Source organism: Schistocerca gregaria, chromosome 1, assembly GCF_023897955.1.
Source record: "Schistocerca gregaria isolate iqSchGreg1 chromosome 1, iqSchGreg1.2, whole genome shotgun sequence".
Classification (NCBI taxonomy): domain Eukaryota; kingdom Metazoa; phylum Arthropoda; class Insecta; order Orthoptera; family Acrididae; genus Schistocerca; species Schistocerca gregaria.
The window spans coordinates 1175677279-1175690407 of record NC_064920.1 but is presented as its reverse complement, the minus strand read 5'-3'; the positions used below and the strand labels follow the sequence as shown (position 1 = coordinate 1175690407).

General features: G+C 42.0%; 1 non-coding gene across 1 annotated transcript; it reads left to right on the top strand.

Moving 5' to 3' along the window:
- The first annotated feature begins 10099 nt into the window (after positions 1–10099).
- Positions 10100–10183, top strand: Trnas-gga (transfer RNA serine (anticodon GGA)). Its single transcript is given in 2 exon segments — positions 10100–10139; positions 10149–10183. It is a non-coding gene; the product is annotated as a tRNA-Ser (tRNA).
- The last annotated feature ends 2946 nt before the right edge of the window (positions 10184–13129 follow it).

Sequence of the window (13129 nt, the reverse complement as noted above, 5' to 3'; positions counted from 1 at the left end):
TTACACTTTCAAGTTGTTCATCAAACATGGTGACTATCACGAACAATCTTTCTATGCACTGCTTTTCAGAACAGAAGGTAAGTGACGGAGCAGACGGAGTTCCCAATTCAAATTTCGCCATTTCATATGAAGTGTATCTAATCTGTTTCTTTTATTTGTGATTTACGCTAACGCTCTGGTTACATCATGCCCATTACACCCACTGGGGCTATGAGCAACGTTGTTCACATGTTTTCCAGTAAATTTAGAGGTTTGCTGTGCTAATCAGCTTCACACAAATCAATTAACTAATTGACACGCTTATTAAAAATCGTTGAGCAAAGTAAGTCTTTGAGATGTGGAACTTAGGGAAACCAGGAAAGGTGTGGACGGGGCCTAGTCAGTTACAACTGACTAACCAATCCGCTTAACGCCCGATCACAGGTACAACGGTGGAATAGTTTAAGCAAGGGTGAAGAGAAGGACAGCACCACATCTTCAGAAACGCACCCAAGGCCGAAGAAAACACTAGGACCAAGGTAGCCCTCCCAAAAACAGATGCACAGTACAATTCAAGAGGTTGTCGAACTACACGCTGTGTTGGAAAGCATCAACACGATGAGGAAAGGTACACTGCTGGAAAAGTACGCTAGCCTCCAGCGCTGGTAACTGGGGCGTTAGCGGCTACAAGGCAGAAAATACCGCTGGTTGCATTTCACTAATAAGAATAATACTAAATCCAAACTGGAAGGCGGCTAGTAGCTTCCACCAACCTGACAGACTCCACTTGTTGCATTTGGTCTCACTGACCCTGGGAGCAGCAACACTCAAACAACAGCGAGATCTCAAGCGGTGGAGGTTTCACTTCTGGATAAGGTTCGCTCAACTTCAAATGTCCTGGGTTCGGTCGTCGGTTACAGCCGGTCTGACAATGCCTGCACGCCGCCAACAATCCCGGCCTGCCCTCTCGCTGCGGACCTCCTCGCTGCTGTGTCCAAATCGGAACTGCCTGACACACACGACGATCCGGAGTACTAGCCGTGGCACCAAACATAGTACCACACTACTGGCTATCGATAACCGCTGCTGCTGCCACTCGTGGACAAACAATACTAGCAACTCAGTGGTACCTTTAACACAAAAAGGAATCGAGACGTCACTGCCGCTATTACACAACGTCAAGTTATGAACAGCAAAAACGCGAGCCACGTATGGCTCCGTCTTTCCTGTTCTAAGTCATAGTTTTTAAATATTGCAGTCAGATCATTTTTCTTCCTTAATTCAAGCGTCTAAATCCTGTAAATGGGAAGGCATACTTCTGTATTACTTTCGTGGATAATCCGTTTTCAGATCAGATAATTTACACTTTTTTTTTTTCCTTTTTTAATATATTGGGCTCTTAGAAGTTAACAATAATGTGGCATGTTAGTGTACATTTCTTGATATTCTTCTTTGGTTCTTATTGTATGATGCTCGCATTCAATGTTGGGGTAAGAATCGTTGAGGTTATTGTAGCAATTTCGTATTATGTAAGTTAGTGTGTATCCTATAGCCAATTTTGCCGCTGTTGGCGCATTGGTTTTAGTGGTTGGATATCGGAGATACTCGGGATTAATAAGTTTCTTCTCTTCTACACGGTTTGCCTTTGTTTGGTCTACAACTGAGAGTTCGCGACGGAGATAAGCATGTTTGGTGGCGGATTTCCGGCACACAAAACTTGAGTGAGGGTACCTGCCTGCCCACAGAGCTAAAAGTTGGTGTGGGGTGCAAACGTATTATGTTAGTTTTCTCATTTGTCGAGAGTTTTTTGTTTAGGGTGAGGTATCACTGTAATACTACGGGCGACCGTAATTTGGATTTCCACTTTAATAATGGCCCCATCTTTTCGCATGATTTCTGTTATTATAATCACAAAGAATTCGTATTTCTCAGCGTAGGTCAACAGTTTCACGCAGTTACTGACCCTGAGTATCTATCTGTACACGAGATAGTACAGCCTAAGATGGCTGTAGACTGGCGATATCAGTGCTACATTTTTCGAGCTGAAACCGCGTTTGTGCAAAGCTGTAAGAACACAAAGAAAACCTATTGTCCACGAGCTGGCTCACCGCACTGTTGAGCTTATTTATACGCGCCTTTGGGTGCACACAGAGAACTATGGCTAGCCTGCCAGCCAAAGTGCTGCTGCAGGGCCATTACAGGCTGTACGTCGCGCACTCAACGTTAGACTTGCAGTTTTTCTCACACTATATTAAAGAAACTATTCGATAAAAAAAGATTCTTTCTATCAGCTAGCTTTATACAGAGTGTTACAAAAAGGTACGGCCAAATTTCAGGAAACATTCCTCACACACAAAGAAAGAAAATATGTTATGTGGACACGTGTCCGAAAACGCTTACTTTCCATGTTAGAGCTCATTTTATTACTTCTCTTCAAATCACATTAATCATGGAATGGAACCACACAGAAACAGAACGTACCAGCGTGACGTCAAACACTTTATTACAGGAAATGTTCAAAATGTCCTCCATTAGCGAGGATACATGCATCCACCCTCCGTCGCATGGAAACCCTGATGCGCTGATGCAGCCCTGGAGAATGGCATATTGTATCACAGCCGTCCACAACACGAGCACGAAGAGTCTCTACATTTGGTACCGGGGTTGCGTAGACAAGAACTTTCAAATGCCTCCATAAATGAAAGTCAAGAGGGCTGAGGTCAGGAGAGTGTGGAGGCCATGGAATTGGTCCGCCTACCAATCCAACGGTCACCGAATCTGTCGTTGAGAAGCGTACGAACACTTCGACTGAAATGTGCAGGAGCTACATCGTGCATGAACCACGTGCTGTGTCGTACTTGTAAAGGCACATGTTCTAGCAGCACAGGTAGAGTATCCCGTATGTAATCATGATAACGTGCTCCATTGAGCGTAGGTGAAAGAACATGGGGTCCAATCAAGACATCACCAACAATGCCTGCCCAAACGTTCACAGAAAATCTGTGTTGATGACGTGATTGCACAATTGCGTGCTTATTCTCGTCAGCCCACACATGTTGATTGTGAAAATTTACAATTTGATCACGTTAGAATGAAGCCTCATCCCTAAAGAGAACATTTGCACTGAAATGTGGATTGACACATTGTTGGATGAACCATTCGCACAAGTGTACTCGTGGAGGCCAATCAGCTGCTGATAGTGCCTGCACACGCCGTACATGGTACGGAAACAACTGGTTCTCCCGTAGCACTCTCCATACAGTGACGTGGTCAACATTACCTTGTACAGCAGCAACTTCTCTGACGCTGACATTAGGGTTATGGTCAACTGCACGAAGAATTGCCTCGTCCATTGCAGGTGTCCTCGTCGTTCTAGGTCTTCCCCAGTCACGAGTCATAGGCTGGAATGTTCCGTGCTCCCTAATACGCCGATCATTTGCTTCGAACGTCTTCCTGTCGGGACACCTTCGTTCTGGAAATATGTCTCGATACAAACGTACCGCGCCACGGCTAATGCCCCGTGCTAATCCATACATCAAATGGACATCTGCCAACTCCGCATTTGTAAACATTGCACTGACTGCAAAACCACGTTCGTGATGAACACTAACCTGTTGATGCTACGCACTGATGTGCTTGTTGCTAGTACTGTAGAGCAGTGAGTCGCATGTAAACACAAGCACCGAAGTGAACATTACCTTCCTTCAATTGGGCCAACTGGCGGTGAATCGAGGAAGTTCAGTACATACTGACGAAACTAAAATGACCTCTAACAAGGAAATTAAGCGTTTCCGGACACATGTCCACATAACATATTTTCTTTCTTTGTGTGTGAGGAATGTTTCCTGAAATTTGGCCGTACCACATGTAACACAGTGCACAAAAATCTAAAACTGCGACGAAAAAATTGGTCTGCTACGACCTAGCATTTGATTCATATCAGATCATACATTGTTGTGTATGGAATTTAGCTAACATATTGAATTGTCCTTTAGTCTTGGGAGGAGATCTATGTTGCCTCCAATCTTGAGAAAATGGATTTACGTAACAAGTTCACTTAAACTGTTCATATCATCCTCTTTATCTCCTAAATCGTTTGAGATGTTGAAACGAGATTTTGGTAGCATATTTTATCACATGCCGAATATGCGAAACTTTCTTATCTGCTCTTATATACGAATAACTACAAATATTTCCATAGAAACTGTGTAATTTTTAAGGGTCATATATAGTAGTGGAAATGTACGTTAGTGTGGCTTTGCAACAACATACGTGAAGAAATTACACATTCATTTTTTACACTGCGGATGCACTTTTTCGTAGGCTATTGACCTGTCTTGTTCTCAATTCCTCGCTTAACAGACCCCTGTTTCGAATTCGCAACTGTGCTATCATTTTAATGAGACGACCTTCACTAAACGGCGCTGTGTTTTGGCATAAAAAGGAAATTTTAACATGGCAGCAAAAAAATTTTATATTTTTATTAGTCAAAATTTGCCACTGATGACGCTTCTCTAAAGAACAAATGGAGTAAGAAAGCTGTAGAAATTAAAATCTCACATCAAACAGAACACAACGGTTTTGATCCTATGAGTGAAGGACTAAACTTATTCATCTCAAATATCATTTACTTTGTCGAAATTATTGACGGTTATTTTCCGCTTGATGAATAGTCAACAGGGTTCTGCAAATCGTCAGAGACATCACAGCTTCAGGAATGTAAAATACGTTTCCTCAACAACCCCTATTATTCCTGAGCCTAAAACTAGGATAATTCTATTCGTTAGAACATGCTTAAATCCTTTTATGAGACGCCTGCAACTGCTCATAAACATGAAAGTAGATTATATCTTTAACACATCACGAGATATTTAAGGCGAACAAGTTCACTGCTTCACTCCGAATAGGAAGAAGGACATAAGTACGATGTCCTATTTGCTTTGGTTTATCTTCATACTTCTACTATAACTGAAGTGGAGAAAGAAAATCATTTGGTAAGTTTCCACTCTAGTCATTCACAATTAAAAATATGATGAGTTACGAAATTCTATCAAAATTGCAACACAATTAGCGATCTATTTTTGTCTGAATTCTAACCTTTATTACTTTAAAGAAGCATAAGCAATTATGTGTGAAGTCTACATTTCTCTTGCTAATACCTTCAATTTCACTTCTTCTGCCAACGAACAGTATCATTTGCAAAAATACACCTGGCTAACACACAATGCAGCAGTTACTGCCACGGAATCCTCGAGCCGGGTGTCTCATTAAACAAGCAATTGGCGGTCAGAGAGGTCAGAAGCTTAAGAAAAACCTCACTGTGCAATTTGATATCAGCGAAAAAAATTTTGTGTCTATTGTCATACAAGCAAATTCTATTTTCTGCTGATCTTAAAAAATACAATAGTTTTATACAAAAATTAAAATCTGTAGCTACTGCCGTATCACTGTAGATAAGAAAGTTTTGAGTAGTAACTACATGGCAAAACACTCTCCTCTTTGCATGCTATAATTTAACAGAACCTCATTTCGATAAATCGAACCGTTTTGGAGATACAATGCGTGTTATGAACAGTTTATTCGCACTGTATCATTGTCTCGTGCGAGAGCCGAAGAATCCGCCACATGAAACCTATTTTCCTCTATGTTAAAGAAAAGCTCAGTATGTTAACAAAAGTTCATATTTAGCGATGTATCACCTAATATGGATAAAATGCAAAATCATAGTGTCCCATATATATATAGAGTGCAGATTGTTGTTGAGCGGCTTTCTTTGTGAGTGCACCATGAGGTTTGAATTCGTCATACACTATATACACTATGTGATCAAAAGTATCCGAACACCTGGCTGAAAATGACTTACAAGTTCGTGGCCCCCCTCCACCGGTAATGCCGGTATTCAGTATGGTGTTGGCCCATCCTTAGCGTTGATGACAGTTTCCACCCTCGCTCGCATACCTTCAATCAGGTGTTGAAGGTTTCTTGGGTAATGACAGACCATTCTTCACTGAGAGCTACACTGAGGAGTGGTATTGATGTCGGTCGGTGAGGCCTGGCAGGAAGTCGGCGTTCCAAAACATCCCAAAGGTGTTCTAGAGGATTGAGGTCAGGACTCTGTGAAGGCCAGTACATTACAGGGATGTACACGACCACACCATAACACTACTGCCTCCGAATTTTACTGTTGGCACTACACACTCTGACTTGGCAGAAAATCGTAAGAAATTTTGGTCCTATGTCAAAGCGGTAGGTGGATCAAAACAAAATGTCCAGACACTCTGTGACCAAAATGGTACTGAAACATAGGATGACAGACTAAAGGCCGAAATACTAAATTTCTTCTTCCAAAGCTGTTTCACAGAGGAAGACTGCACTGTAGTTCCTTCTCTAGATTGTCGAACAGATGACAAAATGGTAGATATCGAAATAGACGACAGAGGGATAGAGAAACAATTAAAATCGCTCAAAAGAGGAAAGGCCGCTGGACCTGATGGGATACCAGTTCGATTTTACACAGAGTACGCGAAGGAACTTGCCCCCCCCCCCCCCCCTTCTTGCCGCGGTGTACCGTAGGTCTCTAGAAGAGCGAAGCGTTCCAAAGGATTCGAAAAGGGCACAGCTCATCCCCGTTTTCAAGAAGGGACGTCGAACAGATGTTCAGAACTATAGACCTATATCTCTAACGTCGATCAGTTGTAGAATTTTGGAACACGTATTATGTTCGAGTATAATAACTTTTCTGGAGACTAGAAATCTACTCTGTAGGAATCAGCATGGGTTTCGAAAAAGGCGGTCGTGTGAAACCCAGCTCGCGCTATTCGTCCACGAGACTCAGACGGCCATAGACACGGGTTCACAGGTAAATGGCCGTGTTTCTTGACTTCCGCAAGGCGTTTGACACAGTCCCCCACAGTCGTTTAATGAACAAAGTAAGAGCATATGGACTATCAGATCAATTGTGTGATTGGATTGAGGAGTTCCTAGATAACAGAACGCAGCATGTCATTCTCAATGGAGAGAAGTCTTCCGAAGTAAGAGTGATTTCAGGTGTGCCGCAGGGGAGTGTCATAGGACCGTTGCTATTCACAATATACATAAATGACCTGGTGGATGACATCGGAAGTTCACTGAGGCTTTTTGCAGACGATGATGTGGTGTATCGAGAGGTTGCAACAATGAAAAATTGTACTGAAATGCAGGAGGATCTGCAGCGAATTGACGCATGGTGCAGGAAATGGCAATTGAATCTCAATGTAGACAAGTGTAATGTGCTGCGAATACATAGAAAGATAGATTCCTTATCATTTAGCTACAAAATAGCAGGTCAGCAACTGGAAGCAGTTAATTCCATAAATTATCTGGGAGTACGCATTAGGAGTGATTTAAAATGGAATGATCATATAAAGTTGATCGTCGGTAAAGCAGATGCCAGACTGAGATTCATTGAAAGAATCCTAAGGAAATGCAATCCGAAAACAAAGGAAGTAGATTACAGTACGCTTGTTCGCCCACTGCTTGAATACTGTTCAACAGTGTGGGATCTGTACCAGATAGGGTTGATAAGAGAGATAGAGAAGATCCAACGGAGAGCAGCGCGCTTCGTTACAGGATCATTTAGTAATCGCGAAAGCGTTCCGGAGATGATAGATAAACTCAAGTGGAAGACTCTGCAGGAGAGGCGCTCAGATCTCGGTACGGGCTTTAGTTAGAGTTTTGAGAACATACCTTCACCGAAGAGTCAAGCAGTATATTGCTCCCCCCTACGTGTATCTCGCGAAGAGACCATAAGGATAAAATCAGAGAGATTAGAATCCACACAGAAGCATACCGACAATCCTTCTTTCCACGAACAATACGAGGCTGGTATAGAAGGTAGAACCGATAGAGGTACTCAGGGTACCCTCCGCCACACACCGTCAGGTGGCTTGCGGAATATGGACGTAGATGTAGATGTAGATGACTTACACCGGGCACTCTCTATACCCACACCCTTCAATCGCATCGCCAAATTGTGTACCGTGATTCGTCACTCCACACAACGTTTTAATTGTTCAGTAGTCCAATGTTTACGCTCCTTACAACAAGAGAGACGTCGTTTGGCGTTTACCGCCGTGTTGTGTGGATTATGCAGCCACTCGACCATGAAATCCAAGTTTTCTCACTTCCCTCCTATTTGCCATTGTACTTGCAGTCTGGAATGCCTGTGTGATGGTCTGGATAGATGTCACCCTATTACATATTACGACCCTCTTCAACTGTCGGCGGTCTCTGGCAGTCAACAGACGAGGTCGGCCTGTACGCTTTTGTGCTGTACGTGTCCCTTCACGTTTCCACTTCACTATCACATTGGAAACAGTAGATCTAGGCATATTTAGCAGTGTGGAAATCTCACGTACTGACGTACGACCCAAGTGACACCCAATGACCTGACTATGTTCGAAGTCCATGAACTCCGCGGAGCGCCCCATTCTTTTCTCTCACGATGTCTAATGACGTCCGAGATCGCTGATATGGTGTACCTTGTAGTAGGTAGCAAGATGGAAAACGTATGTTTTTTGTCGTGTCCGGATACTTTTGAGAACATAGTGCAGTGCGTCAGCAGGGTTCACCAGATATGGGCGTGATTAAATGTGTGTCATGATATATAACAAAATAATTATTGTGTGATTCTTGAGTTTCTCCCGGCGTATTTGGTAATCAACCAGCGATTGGGTTAATCAAGAGTAAATCGAGCAAACGCATAGTTGTGACGACCACGGCGGACAGAGCCATCACACCGACGTCATCTCAGACGCCGTCGCAATCTGTTCCACAGCGCTACCGTGGCGCGGGGCGCGGACGGCGGAGGGAGCGCGCCGCGGGCGGTGGGTATTTAAATCGGCCGCCGCCGCGACCGAACCCAGTTCCCTCTGAGCAGCCATAGCGTACGGATCTCCGTGCCGGCACGTTGACAGGAGCTCAGTCCGTCAGTTCACCTGATGATGGCGACATGTTTGATCGCCGAAATAGTGTGTGCCCGTTGGACACTATAGACCGGCAGTACACCCGTGGATATTTTGATTAAAATAATTATTGTTTCTGATAGTTTGCTAGAGTTCACACAAATCATTCGTGCCAAATTTTTGATTCTTTAAAGTTCCAGTGTAAAACGATTTCTTGGAGGACGTGACATACAGGCATTTTTTCCGGCATTGTGCATTTTCGAATGTTGATATTCTTGTAAAAATGAAGTTTTTTAGCATCAAATATCTGTTCTTGTTTGCTGCATCAATCTAAGGAGCTAGACCAGAGTAACACTCGATTATGGAATCGATATCACGGTTTTTTTCAATAAAATAACGAAGAAATTATAGAACTAACTTAGGACCTTTATTGTGCACCCTTAAGGCTCCATTATAAATTTTTAAGTAAAAAACTTGTACCCAAGAACACTATACGACATTGATGAAAGGTCTTCGCGGAATGCGAGGGCGGTTGGTGGAAGCTCTAAATGTCACAATTTTCGGCCTAGAACAAAATTTCAAAACCTGGTTTAAATCATTTCATAGTGCCAATAGTGGCGATATTTCAGGAAAGAAAACCGTTTCTTACAAAATGACAGCACTGTGAAACAAAAATCAGTTTTTTCGACAAAAATATCCTTATAACAACGTCCACTAAAAACCTGAATTAAAATATATTTCTAAAACCCTATTTACTACAGCAGAAAAAACGCCGACTCGATAATTACAAGAAGGTATAACACAATTTCATGTACATTTCATGTGTTATAGTTCTCGGCAAATTGAAAAACGTTGTTGTGATAAAACAGGAGTTCAGTGTTTCAACATGTGTTTTTAATATTGTAACTGAGCAGACATTTAATGCGCAATGCCAGGCACCATAGATCTGCCCTTTTCTTCGCCGATGTCGAAACTCGTTTCGACACAATTATATTAATTAACTGGCTTCTGCTTACAAATCGAGGCATTTTTGGTGACTGGGATTACATTTCCAACTTTTTTTTTTTGTCTATCCGTATAAATATGTTTCTTTGCCAGTTTCAAGCATTCGCGTTTTACTTCATTTATAAACTAGCGAAATGAAAATTTAAGCTGGCACGACATATCACATATCGCCGGCCTGAGTGGCCGAGCGGTTCTAGGCGCTACAGTCTGGAACTGCGCGACCGCTGCGGTCGCAGGTTCGAATCCTGCCTCGGGCATGGATGAGTGTGATGTCCTTAGGTTAGTTAGGTTTAAGTAGTTGTAAGTTCTAGGGGACTGATGACCTCAGAAGTTAAGTCCAATAGTGCTCAGAGCCATACGAACCATTTTGATAATCACATACTTTTAGACTTTTTGCCATAAGCGAATCATGTTACGAAGATAAATAATGTCCTCTGTGATACATCCGAAAATAACACTACCGCTGTTCCATCAGTAACTATTATAGTATTACATCGGTTGTATTCGAGCTCTCGGATACGCCAGACCTCCATACAGTAAATCGCACTTTAACATTTATGGCACGCTTTATATGAATCAATCACAAAAGTTGAATCTATAAAGGACATTTTTCGCCAATAGAAAAACTACGCTCAAGAAAGTTCTACCCTGCTCTGCTTTATATACACACACTCTGTCGCTGAAATAAACCAAACAAGGCAGATATTCCAAATCAGTTGTGAGTTTGGACTGTGGTTGGCCAGTGTAGCAAGACGATTCCCCAACCACTGAGCGGATGGAGGTCTCATTTGTGGGCAGCCATATTCTGACACCCTGAAGCTGGTTCCTGGTCTGACCGGTTGACTTCATTGTGCGCTCCGAACATGTTTCTACTAATTGGTGTAAATTTGAAGTACAGTAATGAAGCCTGTGGTTGCAAATAATGTTTCTTATTTTCAGGACAACAACCACGACAAACAGATGGGCAAGATTTTCGGAATTTTGATGCAGTTTTAGGCACGTAAATCTGGGAACAATGATCCAGCTTCGTTGGACTTGATTGGAAGACAATCTATTTGCATGTGTTAGGTTTTAGTTCAGATGTAATCGTGTGTTATTTTCTAAGCTGGAATTATTAAAGAAAGCTTTGTAAAAATCTTTGATTAGGTCAAGCATTTCGTTAAGGGTAAGCAAATTTACTACAGCCTTTGTCAGAGTGAGCTGATAAGCAAGACGGACAAGAAGTGCTCGAACAATTTTTAATTTCAGGACTGCGTGTGTGCTGTATAAATATCTGAGCGTGAAATACATTTTTCATATCAGTTTCAGTAATTTAATTTCTTTTATTGAGTGATATTACAGATGGGCTTTGTCTTCACCGCACAGAGGATTGGCTGAACACGGAAAATTACCTATGGTAATTGTTTGAGTAGGAAAATCTGTAACATCGTGGGAAGCTCTAGATTTTTTACTCCGTGAGAAAAACGCGGGTGAGTACATAACCATTCGCCCAGCGGCTCCACGAGTACCGCATTGCGCAGGGAATTGCTCCTAGATTAAATTTTACTTTGTCAGGAAAAATAACGTGTGTGAAATACTGAGCGTTTGTAGAGCAACTCTGATCATGGCACATAATGGTGAGTACAAAGAAAAGCCTAGAGAGTAGCACCAGGGATACGGCACATTATTATGTTGCCATGACCGGTACGTAGTTAGGCGTGTGACGTGTGAATTGGAATTGAAATTAATTGAGGGGAAACAGTACAGATAGATAATTAAATATTTTCGTGAAATCTATAGCAGCAAAATAAATGTCTTTTAGATAAATTTCTGTCGATGTTATATGTCTGTCAGACGAGCTTTGACATGCAAGATACTGAGGTATACGTTTCTTGTTAGGCAGTCGATTAGAATAAGATTGTTTCGGTGCACGAATGCGTGCTGAGAGGTTGTGTGTTTGAATTAGTGGGTTGATGCAGCACGTACGGTATGAAAGACATTCCAAACCAATCCCCAATTGTGCACTGTAGGCTCTGATATTACGAGACCACAGTTATTAGGACATTTGAAGTCGAAATGCAATGTTTACGAACAGTTATTCCTGCTGGCTAGTAGTAAATAATGTATAAAATAAACTGTTTTAGGGATCTACGAATTGTGGGAATAATAAATGAAAATTTTGAAACGTCCCCTTAGAAAAATTATACATGACTGTGCCTAAACTGACACACAACATTTTTTTTTTTTTAGCGCAACGCAACCTGACTTTCAAAAATCCCTACAAAAGAATGGCCCTGACTAACATTAACCTATACCTTTCACAAATCACTTACCTCACAAAAATCTTGGTTACTCGAAGTACTGCAATATAGCGAGCGCCACTACTGCCAGATAAATAAAAGATTCAAACTACAGAAGGCACTAACTACTGATAGGCATAGTTAGCAAATGAAAGATTTTGATAGAGGACAAACAATGTATTTACCTCAATAGTGTTCAAAAGTCATATTGTATACAGCAGTTCATGACATCCAGTCTTACAAATTTCAAACCTCCGCCATCCACTACAATGGCAGACAACAATGCAAACTAGCCACAGACTGCGCACAGCACAGCCAGTGATTTTTCATACAGAGCACAGCCAGTGATTTTTCATACAGAGCGCTATGTGGCGTTACCAATAAGAAAATCTAAACAGCCTACTTACATAGCACCCACGCTTCCCACAAAAAAATTTACAATTGTTTTGGGCAGTGGACAATACAGATTTGAATTTTTTTTATGATTACAATAACCAAGAAATGAAATGCACACACTTATCGATACAATGTTGGTCAAAAGCTAAAATTTTCTCACAGTCCATAAAGACAGTCCTGATCATTCATCACAGTAAAGTAGCAGCGTTTTTCTCAAAGTCTGAGCAGTAAAAGAAAATGCACAGGGAAGTAGTGGATTTCCATGCAGTCTTGAAGTAGTGTTGTCCTTCCAACGGAAGGACAGTGCTGACTCTTGACATGCAGACAGGTAATGGGCCACAACAGAGCAAACCCACAGCAGAGTCAGTCGAAGTTTTGAAGAATATTGGTAGGTTGGTCATCACAGAGCAGTCCCACTGTAGTCCTAGTAGAGATTATGGTATTGGTGGGCCACCAGAGGTGCAGACCCACTACAGTCCTTGTAGAAATAATGGTATTGGTGGGTCATCAAAGGTGCAGACCCACTGT